General features: G+C 45.1%; 1 protein-coding gene across 1 annotated transcript in view; it reads right to left on the reverse strand.

Moving 5' to 3' along the window:
- Positions 1-16,570, reverse strand: part of SACS (sacsin molecular chaperone) — a 269,818-nt gene that overhangs the window by 193,892 nt on the left and 59,356 nt on the right. The gene's annotated exons all lie outside the window — the stretch shown is intronic.

The raw sequence follows: 16,570 nt of genomic DNA on the forward strand, positions 1-16,570 counted from the left end.
TTACGAGATGGGTCACGGATTGTTGCGCAACCCGCCAGGGGCTGCGGACACCCCCGCCATTAAGGAACCCCCACCCCGCCCCCCAGCCCTCCGCATGACGCCCCTCATTATTGCAACTTTGAACACTAGGGGCTGTAGGATGGCTCTCCGCAGGTCCCAGGTGCTCTCTTACCTTCGGGAACGGGGGTACTCTGTGGTTTTCCTGCAGGAGACCCATGCAGATCCGACTGCCGAGGACAGCTGGCGGCTGGAATTGGGGGATGGGGTCTACTTCAGCCACTTCACGATTCGACAAGCTGGAGTGGCGACCCTGTTCTCCCCCAACCTACGGCCCAAGGTGCTAGGGGTCACTGAGGCCGTGCCGGGCCACCTGCTGCATCTCCGAGTACATATGGAGGGGCTCGTGGTCAACCTCATTAACATCTATGCCCCGACAATGAGCCCAAAGCGGCCGCAATTCTATCAGCGGGTGTCCGACTTCCTCGGCCCCTAGATTCTCACGAGTGCTTAGTCCTGGGAGGGGACTTTAACACCACCCTCGAGGAACAGGACCGCTCAGGGGCCGAGCTGAGCCCGGCCGCTGCAAACATTCTCTGAGAAATAGTTGAATATCACTCCCTAGTAGACGTCTGGCGTGACCACCACCCAGATGACACTTCCACGTTCACCTTTGTCCGTGTGGAGGCCCACCAGTCACACCACTCTCGGTTGGACCGTATTTATTTATCCCTTTTCCATCTTTCACAGGCCCACTCCTCCAACATTCGGCCAGCCCCATTTTCCGACCATCATCTAGCCACCATAACAGTCTCCCTCCGTGCAGAGAGACCGGGGCCGGCCTATTGGCACTTTAAGAACAGCCTGTTGGAGGATGAGGGCTTCATGACGTCCTTCCAGGAGTTTTGGCTGGCCTGGCGAGAGCAGCAGCGTGCCTTTCCCTCGGCGCGGCGATGGTGGGATCTAGGGAAGGTGCGCGCCAAGCTCTTCTGCCGTGACTACACCCGGGGCACCAGGTGATGGAGAAATGCAGCGATAGAGCAGTTGGAACGGGAGGTCTTAGAGATGGACAGGCGTCTGGCCGCCAGCCCTGAGGACCTGTTCCTCTGCGGAGCATGCCGGGAAAAGCGGGAGGAGCTCCAGGCCCTCGAGGACCATCGGGCCCAACGTGCCTTTGTTCAATCCTGCATCCACCTCCTTCGGGAGATGGATCGCGGCTCCCGCTTCTTCTATGCCCTGGAGAAAACGAGGGGGGCCAAGAAACACGTCACCTACCTTCTAGCAGAAGACGGTGCCCCCCCTCACGGATCCGGTGGAGATGTGTGGGAGAGCCCGTGACTTCTACACAAGCATTTTCTCCCCGGATCCGACCGATCCTGGCGCTTGCAGGGTGCTCTGGGAGGAACTCCCCACGGTCAGCGTGGGCGACCGAGACCGACTAGAGCTGCCTCTCACCCTGGCTGAGTTCTCGGAAGCCCTCCATCGCATGCCCACCAATAACTTTCCGGGCACGGACGGGCTGACCATGGAGTTCTACCATGCGTTCTGCGACATCCTTGGGCCAGACCTAGCCACTGTCTGGGCTGAGTCTTTGCAAGGCGGGGTCCTCCCTCTTTCGTGCAGGCGAGCGGTGCTCGCCTTGTTGCCAAAGAAGGGGGACCTCCGCGATTTACGAAACTGGTGTCCCGTCTCGCTCCTTAGCACGGACTACAAAATCGTAGCAAAAACAATCTCGCTGCGGCTAGGGTCCGTGATGGCGGACGTGATCCACCCAGACCAGACCTATACTGTCCCGGGTCGCAGAATTTTTGACAACCTATTTCTAGTCCGAGATCTTTTGGAACTTGGGCGTAGAGACGGTCTGTCGTTCGCCCTCCTGTCTCTTGATCAGGAGAAGGCGTTCAATAGAGTGGACCATGGGTACCTCCTGGGCACTCTGCAGGCATTTGGATTCGGACCTCAGTTTATGAGTTTTCTCCAGGTGCTGTACGCTTCCGCGGAGTGTCTGGTTAGACTCAAATGGACCCTGACCGAACCGGTCAGCTTCAGGTGAGGAGTATGGCGGGGTGCAACCTCTCGGGCCAGCTGTACGCTCTGGCAATCGAGCCCTTCCTCTGTCTCCTCCGCAGGAGGTTGACGGGGTTGGTGCTGCAGGAGCCGGAGCTGCGGCTGGTCCTGTTGGCGTACGCCGATGACATGCTCCTCTTGGTCCAGGACCCGGCGACTTGGCGCGGGTGGAGGCTTGCCAGGCCATCTATTCGGCAGCCTCCTCCGCCCGAGTCAACTGGGTCAAGAGCTCTGGCTTGGCCGTGGGAGACTGGCGGCAGGTGAGCTCCCTCCCACCCGCGCTTCAGACCATCCAGTGGAGCGCAGGTCCACTGCTCTACCTAGGCATTTACCTTTCTGCCACGCACCTTTCTCCGCCGGAGAACTGGCAAAATTTAGAAGACGGGGTGATACAGCGGCTCCGGAAATGGACGAGGCTACTCCGATGTCTCTCCCTCCGAGGGAGAGCACTGGTGCTTAACCAACTAGTCCTGTCCACGCTCTGGTACTGGCTCAACACCCTGATCCAGGCCCGGGTTTCCTGACCAACCTCTGGACATCGATTCTAGAGTTCTTTTGGTCAGGAATGCACTGGGCCCCTGTTGGGGTTCTTTATCTACTCCTGAAGGAAGGAGGGCAGGGCCTGAAATGTCTGCACACTCAGGTCCATGTCTTCCGCCTCCAGGCCCTGCAGAGTCTCCTTTACAGTGCAGATAGTTCGACGTGGAGCACATTGGCGCATGCCTTCCTGCGCCGCTTCCAAGGGCTCCGATACGACCGGCAGCTCTTTTATCTTTGTCCGAGAGGTTTTCCGCGAGACCTCTCCGGGCTGCCGGTCTTCTACCAGGACCTCCTCTGGACCTGGAAACTGTTTTCAACAACCAGGTCCGTGGCTGCCACCATGGGAGCAGATCTCCTCGCGGAGCCCCTGCTACACAACCCCCAGCTCCGTGTGCAGGCGGCGGAGTCCCGCTCGGTGCACCAGAGTTTGGTCCTGGCGGAAGTCACGAGAGTTGGAGACCTCCTGGACTACGACCGGGGAGACTGGCTGGATCCCCTGACGCTCGCTCGGTGCATGGGGCTCTCCAGACCTCGTACCCCTCGGCGAGTACTTCAGGAGGTGAAGGCCGCCTTGATGCCCGCTGCTCGGGCTTATCTCAACTGAGCCCTGCGCGAGGGCACACCCCGCCCACCCTCTACCCCAGGCCAGCCGGACCTTTCAGTTGGGCCCCTACCCCATAGATCCCAACAAACCCCTCACTCTTTCACTGCAAGCCGGCTGCATGAACTGCAGCCGGTCAGCTTCCAAATCCCGCCACAGAAACATCTATACACACTCATGCTTCACACCCTTCTCGCCCACACCCTGGTGTCCCACCCCGATACAAAGTGGTGGGAACTCCTGCCACCTTTGGAGGGTGAGCAACCCCGGTGGGCCAGCCTGTATTCCACCTTGGTCCCGAGGCCCGTCGGGGACATTAGTTGGTGGCTCCTTCACGGAGCTGTGAGCATGGGCGTGTTTTTGACACGATTCACCCCCATCCCAGATACTTGCCCTTTTTGCAACGTGAGGGAAACTCTGGCGCACATATATTTAGAGTGTATCAGGCTGCAGCCCCTTTTCTGGCTCCTCACAAATATTTTATTATGCTTTTGGCTACACTTTTCCCCTCACCTTTTTATTTACACACTTCCCATCCGTGGCCCCACAAAATCGTGAGATCTCCTGGTTAACCTCCTCCTAGCCCTAGCTAAAACAGCCATTTATAAAACCAGAGAGGGGAGGTTGGCTAATGAAGCGTCCTGCAATTGTAGGGCTGTTTTCCGATCCTCAGTACATTCACTTATCCGGGCGGAGTTCCTCTGGGCGGCATCCACTGACTCCCTTGACGCCTTCGAGGAGCGGTGGGCACTGTCCGAGGTTCTCTGCTCGGTGACCCCGTCCAGTTCCTTCCGTCTGACCCTTTGATTGAGGGGAAGAGCGAGAGACCCCAGCCCCACCCGTTGCTGCTGTGGATACCATCATTACTGTCACCTAGGAGGGGTCCTATGACACGTGGTGTACATCCCCCCCCACCCCCAAACCGCCACCCCGCAGCTGTGCCCATCTTGTCGGGCACTCTCAGGAGAGGAATAATCGGTGACACTGGGCGTGGCACTAGGTAACTCGAGGGGGTGGAAGACCACGAGTGTTGAGGAAGCCCCCCCGCTCTCGGCCCAGGCTAGCCTGAACACTTCTCCCTCCTGAAGGCTGCTGTGTTATACCTTGTGTTTGCTTTGGTTTGTTGCATAGTTTTGCTTTATCCTTTTTGGTGATTCTTTGTAAGTGATACACAAATAAAATTCTTTCTGCGTCAAAAAAAAAAAAAACCACTCTCCTGCTGCCCTCTGGCCATCCTGTATCACAATATATAGATATATAGATATAGATATATACACACAGAGAGAGAACTTGAAAAAATGGGGGTTGCCATACCAACTCTTCATGAGACCAATTGATTAAGGTGGGCCATTATAAGCAGGAGAAAAAAAACTTTTGTTGTGATAATCACGAAGGCTCATTTCAAACAGTTGACAAGAAGGTGTGAGTAACAGTAGGGGGAAAATTAGCATGGGGAAATACATTTTAGTTAGTGTAATGACTCATCCACTCCCAGTCTTTATTCAAGCCTAATTTCATGGTGTCCAGTTTGCAGATTAATTCCAGTTCTTCTAAAAAAAGGAGGACTTGTGGCACCTTAGAGACTAACAAATTTATTTGAGCATAAGCTTTCATGAGCTACAGCTCACTTCATCGGATGCATTCAGTGGAAAATACAGTGGGGAGATTTATATCCTTATGTTCTCTGTGTATATAAATCTCCCCACTGTATTTTCCACTGAATGCATCCGATGAAGTGAGCTGTAGCTCACGAAATCTTATGCTCAAATAAATTTGTTAGTCTCTAAGGTGCCACAAGGCCTCCTTTTCTTTTTGTGGATACAGACTAACACGGCTGCTACTCTGAAACCTGTCATTATGCAAGGCACTGAATTTAGCCGTATGGAGTGGAAATCTATCAACTTCATGAAAAAGCTCGTACAGATACAGGCAGACATCATCTTTCTTTCCAAATGCAAACAGATGGACATCATACCAAAAGGACTGAAGGTAAAAAATCCGTTACAATCTACATACCACACAGACTATGCTGACAGCTTGTGCCACACGCTCTCAAAGAAACTGCGGAACCACCTGATCAACATCCTCTCCAGCAAACAGGGAAAGATTAAGAATGAGCTCTCAAAAATGGATACTCTCATAAAAAAACAACCTTCCATAAAACTTCCTTGTGGCTGGACTTTACAAAAAACTAGATAAGCCATTTACAAGACACACTTTGCTTCTCTACAAAAGAAAAAGGACACTAAACTATCTAAACTATTACATGCCACAAAGGGCCACAACAGTGGTTCCCTTAACCCACCCAGCAATATTGTTAATCTATCCAAATATACTCTTAGCCCAACAGAAGAATCTGTCCTATCTTGGGGCCTTTCCTTCTGTCCCTCCACTCCCACGAACATGATACAGTTCTGTGGTGACCTAGAATCCTATTTTTGATGTCTCTGACTAACGGAATATTTCCAACACATCTCTGAACAACATACTAACCCACAGAGACCTTCCTATCAAGAATACAAAAAGAAGGATTCTGGGTGGACTCCTCCTGAAGGTCGAAACAACAGACTGGACTTCTACAAAGGGCGCTTCCACCAACATGCACGGGCTGAAATTGTGGAAAAGCAGCATCACTTGCCCCATAACCTCAGCCGTACAGCACACAATACCATCCACAGCCTCAGAAACAACTCTGACATCATAATCAAAAAGGCTGACAAAGGAGGTGCTGTCGTCATCATGAATAGGTCAGAATATGAACAAGAGGCTGCTAGGAAGCTCTCCAACACCACTTTCTACAAGCCATTACCCTCTGATTCCACTGAGGGTTACCAAAAGAAACTACACCATTTGCTCAAGAAACTCCCTGAAAAAGCATAAGAACAAATCTGCACAGACACACCCCTAGAAACCTGACCAGGGGTATTCTATCTGCTACCCAAGATCCATAAACCTGGAAATCCTGGACGCCCCATCATCTCAGGCATTGGCACCCTGACAGCAGGATTGTCTGGCTATGTAGACTCCCTCCTCAGGCCCTACGTTACCAGCACTTCCAGCTATCTTCGAGACACCACTGACTTCGTGAGGAAACTACAATCCATTGGTGATCTTCCTGAAAACACCATCCTGACCACTATGGATGCAGAAGTCCTTTACACCAACATTCCACACAAAGATAGACTACAAGCCATCAGGAGCAGTGTCCCCGATAATGTCACGGAAAACCTGGTGGCTGAACTTTGTCCTCACTCACAACTATTTCACGTTTGCGGACAATGTATACCTTCAAATCAGCAGCACTGCTATGGGTACCTGCATGGCCCCACAGTATGCCAACATTTTTATGGCTGACTTAGAACAATGCTTCCTCAGCTCCCGTCCCCCAACGCCTCTACTCTACTTGCGCTACATTGATGACATCTTCATCATCTGGACCCATGAAAAAGAAGCCCTTGAGGAATTCCACCATGATTTCAACAATTTCCATCCCACCATCAACCTCAACCTGGACCAGTCCACACAAGAGAATAATATGAGAGAATTCTCATATTCTCCCCTGGGAGAATAACATGAGGGGGAAAGGAGTCCAGGAGAGCTGGCTTTATTTTACAGAATCCTTATTGAGGTTACAGGGACAAACCATCCCGATGTGTAGAAAGAATAGTAAATATGGCAGGCGACCGGCTTGACTTAACAGTGAAATCCTTGCTGATCTTGAACATAAAAAAGAAGCTGACAAGAAGTGGAAGATTGGACAAATGACCAGGGATGAGTATAAAAATATTGCTCGGGCATGCAGGAGTGAAATCAGGAAGGCCAAATCACACCTGGAGTTGCAGCTAGCAAGAGATGTTAAGAGTAACAAGAAGGGTTTCTTCAGGTATGTTGGCAACAAGAAGAAAGTCAAGGAAAGAGTGGGCCCTTTACTGAATGAGGGAGGCAACCTAGTGACAGAGGATGTGGAAAAAGCTAACGTACGCAATACTTTTTTTGCCTCTGTCTTCACGAACAAGGTCAGCTCCCAGACTACTGCACTGGGCAGCACAGCATGGGGAGGAGGTGACCAGCCCACTGTGGAGAAAGAAGTGGTTCGGGACTATTTAGAAAAGCTGGACGTGCACAAGTCCATGGGGCCGGATGCGCTGCATCCGAGAGTGCTAAAGGAGTTGGCGGAGTGATCGCGGAGCCATTGTCCATTATCTTTGAAAACTCATGGCGATCGGGGGAGGTCCCAGACGACTGGAAAAAGGCTAATGTAGTGCCCATCTTTAAAAAAGGGAAGAAGAAGGATCCTGGGAACTACAGGCCAGTCAGCCTCACCTCAGTCCCTAGAAAAATCATGGGGCAGGTCCTCAAGGAATCAATTCTGAAGCACTTAGATGAGAGGAAAGTGATCAGGAACAGTCAGCATGGATTCACCAAGGAAAAGTCATGCCTGACTAATCTAATTGCCTTCTATGACGAGGTAACTGGTTCTGTGGATGAAGGGAAAGCAGTGGACATGTTGTTCCTTGACTTTAGCAAAGCTTTTGACACTGTCTCCCACAGTATTCTTGTCAGCAAGTTAAAGAAGTACGGGCTGGAAGAATGCACTATAAGGTGGGTAGAAAGTTGGCTCGATTGTCGGGCTCAACGGGTAGTGATCAATGGCTCCATGTCTAGTTGGCAGCCGGTATCAAGTGGAGTGCCCCAAGGGTCGGTCCTGGTGCCAGTTTTGCTCAATATCTTCATAAATGATCTGGAGGATGGTGTGGATTGCACCCTCAGCAAGTTTGCAGACGACACTAAACTGGGAGGAGTGGTAGATACGCTGGAGGGTAGGGATAGGATACAGGGGGACCTAGACAAATTGGATGATTGGGCCAAACGAAATCTGATTAGGTTCAACAAGGACAAGTGCAGAGTCCTGCACTTAGGACGGAAGAATCCCATGCACCACTATAGACGAGAGACCGAATGGCTAGGCAGCAGTTCTGTAGAAAACTGTGTCCACATATCTATTCAGGGGACACCATCATAGGGCCTAATCACATCAGCCACACTATCAGAGGCTTGCTCACTTGCATATCTAACAATGTGATATATGCCATCATGTGCCAGCAATGCCCCTCTGCCATGTACATTGGCCAAACTGGACAGTCTCTACGTAAAAGAATAAATGGACACAAATCAGACATCAAGAATTATAACATTCAAAAACCAGTCAGAGAACACTTCAATCTCTTTGGTCACTCAATTACAGACCTAAAAGTGGCAATTCTTCAACAAAAAAACTTCAAAACTAGACTCCAACGAGAGACTGCTGAATTGGAATTAATTTGCAAACTGGATACAATTAACTTAGTTCAATAAAGACTGGGAGTGGATGAGTCATTACACTAACTAAAATGTATTTCCCCATGCTAATTCCCCCCCTACTGTTACTCACACCTTCTTGGCAACTGTTTGAAATGGGCCTTCCTGATTATCATGACAAACTTTTTTTTCTCCTGCTTATAATAGCCTACCTTAATCGATTGGTCTCATGAAGAGTTGGTATGGCAACCCCCATTTTTTCATGTTCTGTGTGTGTGTGTGTGTGTGTGTGTGTGTGTGTATCTTCCTACTGTATTTTCCACTGCATGCATCTGATGAAGTGGGCTTTAGGCCATGAAAGCTTATGCTCAAATAAATTTGTTAGTCTCTAAGGTGCCACAAGTACCCCTCATTCTTTCTGCTGATACAGACTAACACAGCTACCACTCTGAAACCCATCTCAATGAAAATTTTTGAACAGGATAGTGTTTCTCTGACATGGGGAAACTAAGATTCTTTGCCAGTAGGTGGTGCAAAATTCATACAACAGGCACTTTAACCAAAACAAGCCTTGACAACTTGGCAACAGCAGGAAATAAGTTACAGAACTCTTGCTAGTTTTTGATTACTTAAGAGAATATTGCAGACGTGGAAGAGACTCTGTGAGAGTTAAGAAAGCTCTGGCTAGGAGGTGGAACAGGCCACTGGCTGCTTTCTGCAATACTATCCCCTGCAGATTTCTCAGTTTCTGAAAAGAAATCCAAATAGGAGTTATACAGCCTTCCTGGATTTCTTTTGCAGAAACTGGGTGACCGACAGAGGACACAACTGCAGAAAGCACCCAGTTACCTGTTCCTTGCCCTGCGTGGCTCCCAAAGTTTCAGAGAACCCTTTCTATGTGGCACCCCAGCAAAGGAAATTCCTCAGAGAGCAAGGGAAAGTGGGGTCTATGGTCACAAACTCAACTATTAAAGAGGTGTTCTGCAGCTGGAGTATGTGGAGAGGACAACACAAAGCCTGAGTTGCCCAGTTTCCTTTGTTATTTCTGCTGACAAATAAATGTTCTCCTCCTCCTAAGCTCAACCTCTCCTTCCACTTGATCTTGCAGCTGAGACATTGAGCCAAATCTTGCTCTTAGTTGCACTTATTTGTAACCCCATTGACTTCAGAGTGCAGATCTGGCCCATAATGCTGAATCTGTAACACTCATCAATCCTACAGCAACAAACTGCAATGTCATAGGTGTATGATTTGACTGCTGCAAAATCAAGCACTGCAGGAGTGAGCAAGAAAAATAAATACATCTTTGCTTCTAAAACAAATCTCTAAGAAAAGGAAAAGGGGAATTCATGCATTGTCTGGTAAAGAAAATGATGTGGTAAAAAACAAAAATCATTCTGTACATTGGTGTCCCAGTATCAAAGTTCCGCTAAGATTTCCAACTGGATCAATTATAATCTTATTTAAAAAAAAAAAAGGTATGTAAATGATGGAGAGGTCAGTAGTGCCTTTATATAGGGCCCAATCTTTAGCACTGAAGTCAGTGGAAGTTTTGGCAGTGGTGCCTGTGACAGCAACAGCAAAATCAAGCCCGTAGTTCAGGTTGAAACCAGGCTTCGACTCTAAGTAAGCCCTATTGTCAGTGTGTCTTTCCTCTCCCCACTTATAACCTTGACAATAAACCTGCTTTGGCCTGTTTATTCTCAGGTTGCAGGAGAGGGCTTTCTGGGTTTTCTGCCAACTCTGAAGGAAAATCATCAAACTGTTTTGAAATGAACCAGATGCAAAAAAAGGTCACATTTTTAAAGTGTCTGACTTTTGTGTACTTATAATTAAAAATGGCTTAGTTTTAAAACTGCAGACTTTACACCATATCCTCATTGCTGCCTGAAAACTAGCACATAGGCTAATGATGAAGAAAACAGGTTGTAAAATAAACATTTATTAAGGGATTTTTTTCCTCTCTCTGACAGGCTTTAATCCAAGCAGCTGCAGGAGTGAAATGTTTAATCAGCTACATGATACTTAACCCTTTAGATGTCAGTGTTAATCTAAGTTTTCATTTTAAAAAGAACCAACATTTATAGCCTTTTTCTTTAGCTCCTGCTCTTGGAATCTGGCTTGTTTGCCTGCCCCAGCCTCCCACACAATGGAATCCTCATGCCTCTTTCCCACTCCCATACCGGTTACATTAACTACATGAACTGAATTCAGGTTTCAGAGTAACAGCCATGTTAGTCTGTATTCGCAAAAAGAAAAGGAGTACTTGTGGCACCAGAGAGACTAACCAATTTATTTTACATGAACTGAAGTGTCACTGAGAGAGCTATTATCACCCTGTGAGTCACTGGCATGGCCTCCTTTGAAGATGCACTCATTGTGAGAGAGATGAGGAACTGGGGTGGGTGTCTCCTGTAAACACATCTGAACACTGAGGAAAGGAATGCTAGTGAGATGTGCCCCAGAGTTCTAAACATTCATTAAACACTAATCCATGTAAGACTGTAGTATCTACAAAAATACAATATACTATGGACTGAATACTCAGTTGTGCCACGCTCACAACTGGGGCAGCTGAGAAAGGGATGGTGAAAGTGGCTGTCAGCCACCTTTCAATTCCCCTGATCCTGGCTGCTGGGGGGCCACACTGGTCCTTGGTGTCATTTAAGAGCCGCTTGGAGACTTCTCTAAATTATGCTGGCTTCCTCAAGCTCATAGGGACAGCTGCAGTACTATGTGGTCTGGAGCCCAGTTCCAACTTGGCTCTTCTTTCCTGACACAACCCCTGCACAGACAGGGGAGGGGAGCAGGTGGTGTAGAGCTAGCTACATGAGCTTTCTACCCACCAGGAAATTTTCTTCACAGCTGTCTCTTTAGAGCAGTTTAATGGAAAGTGGCTAGACAAAGGATCTGAGGAACTGACGTTTTAACATTAAAGCAAAAGACAGAGAAATTAACTTTTGGTTTAAACTCCCATCGGTTAATATACACAAAGGTGCAGGGCGGTTGGTGGAAACAGTATGTGTGGAGAGACTGCAATGACAAAGAGCAACTGCAACCTTCCATTTGGCAGGTTCCCCAGGGAGCCAGTGCAGCTTGAAGAAGTTGGTAGCAATGACCATAGAGGAAGTAAACATGGCCAGGAGAATGTGCATCCCCACAGGAGCCTCTGTCTGTGATCCTATCTAACACATGAGACAAACTAAAGCCACCGTCTCTTAGTATGACCACCACCTGCCATCTTTTCAGACTGAACTTCCAGCCCCACCACAATTTGCAGCAGGTGCCTTGCTCTCAAAAGAAGGTATAATTTGCCTCTCTTTGCAATCGTGGGGATGAATCTCACCCAGAAATGCAGGATTAAAGTTCCATTTTAAAGATTTAGTTTGGTGTTTCTACATTTATTATTTAACTTAAGTTAATGAGACGATTCAGTGACAACCTTTACTGAGACTTCCTCAACTTTGTGTTACAGTTGTGCCGCTACAACTCCTTTCACAGCCATGTGGGTAAGAGGAGAATCCTTCAGCAACCTTCAAGTTACCAAAGACTTGTGTTTGAGAATTCCATTAGCATTTCCTTTCTGGATACTTACTTTCATCTCTTATTTGGGACACACCATGAAAATGATTTTGGCGAATTGATCTTACTCTGCAAGGATTACAGCCTGCCTCACAAAACTACTACATCATTTTGTCACAATGTAGCACAACTAGGAGAACTAACAGTGGCAGGCTGAAAATAAGGAGCACTGGCCAAATGGCATGGGGAATCAAGCCTGCTTGGTGCCTGCAAAAGCTAGTATTAATCCCTTATTTTCAGGAACAGCACGTTTAGCTTAGTGTTTTTAAGATGCTTTTGTATGACAGTATAATTATTCCATTGTACAGAATATTTGATCTTTTTGCAATGCTTTGAACTATTGATTTTTTTGGCATTTTGCAATCATTTTGATTAAAGACGCTTTATAAATAGATTAGCCCGGATTATCCTACCATTGTGCCAGCTCTGGAAATCCTTATGAGTTGATCATTTATGTCAGCGGTAATCACTGGGAAACAACTTGCCAAAACAGAATAGTAGGATTACAATGCCACACACAAATAAATGCCTATGGATACATGAGACTATTTAAATACATACCATAAAAGAACAACCACTATTAAGAAATAAATATATAGCACACAAGATCATTCAAATCCGGCATATCCTTACATTCTCCCTAAACAAACATTCAATATAGTGTTACATCTGCTGGCTGACTAAGGAACCTTTCAACCTTTTCATCTGTTTATTAGAATATCTGCAGTGTTACATTCTACTCCTTGGTATGTAATATTGTGTGCACACCACCGCCCTGTGCTGGGTTGAATGTCACCCATGCTCAAGTACTTGTGATTTAGTTGTCCTACAATGGCTGAACCACAAGGATAAAAGCTCCAATGCTAGTCCAGCTAGCTTTTACTTTAGTTAAATGGAAGAAGCCTATGCTTTTGGAGACGAAGGTACTGAGTTTTATCCCCTTTGCCACGTGTTCAAAACAGTCTATGACCATGATGTCTATATTATGCATAAATAGATTCATTACAATATGTCCCTCCTACCTCTGAAAGTGTCCATATTAGAAAGTCACAAAAGGATGATGTCATGCAAGATGAATTTTTCCATCACTGTTTGTTTTGTGTGTACCGTACAGTCTACATCCTCAGAACAGTTATACATCCCTTATCGCTTTCCTTCCAACCAGCTTGACCATTAACTTCTGAGCCTTTTAATGAACGAAGACTACCCTTCTTTACATGGTTAATGAAATATTTGTTGCTTTGATCCATAGGCAACTCAGACACATAGATGAACATGATATGGTAGGGAAGAGTCAACACAGGTTTTCTAAAGGGAAATCATGCTTCACCATTCTATTAAAAAAATTTCAGGGGGTCAAACAACATGTGAACAAGGACAATCCAGTGGGTATAGTGTGCTTGGACTTTCAGAGAGGTCCCTCAGCAAAGGCTCTTAAGCAAAGTAACCAGCCATGGGATAAGAGGGAAGGTCCTCACAGTAACAGGTTAAAAGAAAGGAAACAAAGGGTAGGAATAAATGATCAGTTTTCATAGTGGAGACAGGTAAATAGCGGAGTCTCCCAATAATCTGTACTGGCACCAGTGCTATTCAATATATTCATAAATTACTTCAGAAAAATGGTAAACAGTGAGAAGGGAAAGTTTGCAGATGATACAAAATTACTCAAGATAGTTAAGTCTAAAACTGACTGCAAAGAGTTACAAAAAGATCTCACAAAACTGGGTCAACAGACAAGAAAATGGCAGATGAAATTCAATGTTGATAAATGCAAAGTAATGCACATTGAAAAAAACAATCTCAATTATACATACAAAACGATGGGATCAAATTAACTGTTACCACTCAAAAAAGAGATCTTGGAGTTATTGCAGATAGTTCTCTGAAAACATTGACTCACTGTGGAGTAGCAGTCAAAAAAGCTAACCGAATATTAGGAAAGGGATAGATAAGACAGAAAATATAGTAATGCCACATATAAATCCCTGGTATGCTCAGACCTTGAATACTGCATGCATTTCTGGTAGCCCCGTAGCAAAAAAAGCTATCTTAGAATTGGAAAAGTTACAGAGGAAGGCAACAAAAAAGATTAGGGGTATGGAACAGCTTCCTTATGAGGAGAGATTAAAACTGGGACTGTTTAGCTAGGGAAAGAGATGACTGAGGGGGGGAAGCGATAGAGGTCTATAAAATCATGAATGGTGTGCAGAAAGTGAACAAGGAAGTGTTATTTACCCCTTCACATAACAAAAGAACCATGGGTTACTCAATGAAATTAATAGGTGACAGGTTTAAAACTAACATAAGGAAGTACTTCTTCACACAACACACGGTTAACCTGCTGAATTCATTGCCAGAGGATGCTGAGAAGACCAAAAGCATAACTTTGTTCAAAAAAAGAATTTGATAAGTTCATGGAGGACAGGTCCACCAGTGACTATTAGCATACTCTGGATGTCCCTAAACCTCTGACTGCTAGAAGCTGGGACTGGATGACGGGATGGATCACTCAATAAAACTGCCCTGTTCTGTTAATTCCCTCTGAAGCATCTGTCACCGGCCACTGTCGGAAGACAGGTTACTGAGCTAGATGGACCATTGGTCTGAACCAGTACAGACATTCTTATGGTCTTTATGGTCTTCCTTCTACTTCTACTTAAAGAAATTGTGGTTTTCATAGATTTATAGCTTAAAACAGCAACTTCTCCAACTAAAGTCAATGGACGTTGAGGAGACTTAGCATCTCACAGCAGTGAATCCCACAGTAGTAACTATTTTCAATGAACATATAATAAATGCTTTTGTGTCAACATGCAATCTGTGCTTATTCCATAAACTAGACATACATATGACTAAATGATGACTACAGCACACAGGAAGTTACACGCACTAAACCACTATTGTTAATGGGAATTCAGCTTGTAATTTCCCCTCACGTACAATGAAAACTTCATACAAGAGCTCTACAACTTTTCAAATTACATTTCATGTAGACTGTGTTGATATTATGTGCAAAGATATGTCTAAACAGAGTAGCTCGCAGTAAAACTTGTGCTACTCTTACAGCATGCAAAAGTGGGCTTTTTAAAAAATTACTCTTTTCCCCCCAAACAAAAGGGGAATTGAGCTCTGAATATGTATAGATCTATCACAGGGATTTCATTTTCTTTTATACTAATCTCTTAAATTAATCATGGGCATAAAATATCAAAGTACCCATCAGCATTTGTCTGCAACTCCTTGAAACTTCTGAAGAACTTTGAAATATGATATACATCAGTGCTGCCTTTAAATCAGCAGTATAAATGTTTGCTGGGTTTTATGAACTGAAAAATATTACTGGTTCATAACAACCTACTCTTTATGGAACAATTTAGGTTATTTTCTTTGATATCTGTACATCAAAATAATTCTAAATTTAGAAATGAGAACAAATATATACAGTATGTTGCTGCTACTTCTACATATTTTTAAAGATAGCTGATGGGAAGATGTTATGACAAACTAAGAATTTAGGGAATTCAAGAATGAAGTGGCTGATCTGATTTTTTTTAAAAGGATTATTATTAAAAATTAGCTACTATACTGGATGATGACAAGGTAACTATATTTTTAAAAGGTGTTAGGGTTTGATCTTGAGAATTGCAGACCAGCAAACTTTACTTAGTAACTGATAAGCTAGTTTGAACAATAATTAAACATAGAATTTTAAAGCATTTACAAAAGCAAGAGACAGATAAATCAGTACAGCTTCTGAAAAGGAAAACTTAGCCTCCAACCTATTTTTAGAATTCTTTTAAGAGTGAACAGATAAAAGAGAACTAGTAGTTATAATTCAAGAACTAGTTGATAAAAGTATCTTGCAAGAGGCTATCAAAAAAGCTCAAATAGTCATGGAATGATGTGTATACTTCTGTTTTGGATTATGAACTAGTTAAGAGGCAGAATACAAAGAGCAAAAATAAATAGTCAACGTTCAATTGAGAAAATTCCACTGTTCTGTACTAGGACCAATGTTATACAATATACAATCCAGATTGCAAGTAACTTCAAGAAGACCTAAGCAAGCTAAAACGTTTGACAAAATTACAGCAGGTGATATTCACTGCAGATAAATTCAACTGCATGTTGGAAGAAACACTTTTAATTATTCAAACATATTGATTATAAATTAATTATAACTACTTAACAAAAAACCCTATGTTTCATTGTGTACAGGCCACTGAAAATATCTGCTCAGTGTGCAGAAAGGTAGAATAAGCAAAATAGATATTAACACTGATTTAAGAAAAGAAAAAATATTTAAAAAATATAATGTCACTATGTAAATCAAGGGTACCCCATGTTCCATTTTGGTTTTCCACCTCAAAAAAAAAAAAAAGTAGTAAGAAAATTCCAGAGATGGACAATGAAAATTAACAGGGACATGGAAAGACTTCTGCATAAAGAGAAACTAAAAAGATTAATATTATTAGTTCAAAGAAG

Source organism: Lepidochelys olivacea (genome assembly GCF_965140295.1).
Source record: "Lepidochelys olivacea isolate rLepOli2 genome assembly, chromosome: 1".
Lineage (NCBI taxonomy): Eukaryota > Metazoa > Chordata > Testudines > Cheloniidae > Lepidochelys > Lepidochelys olivacea.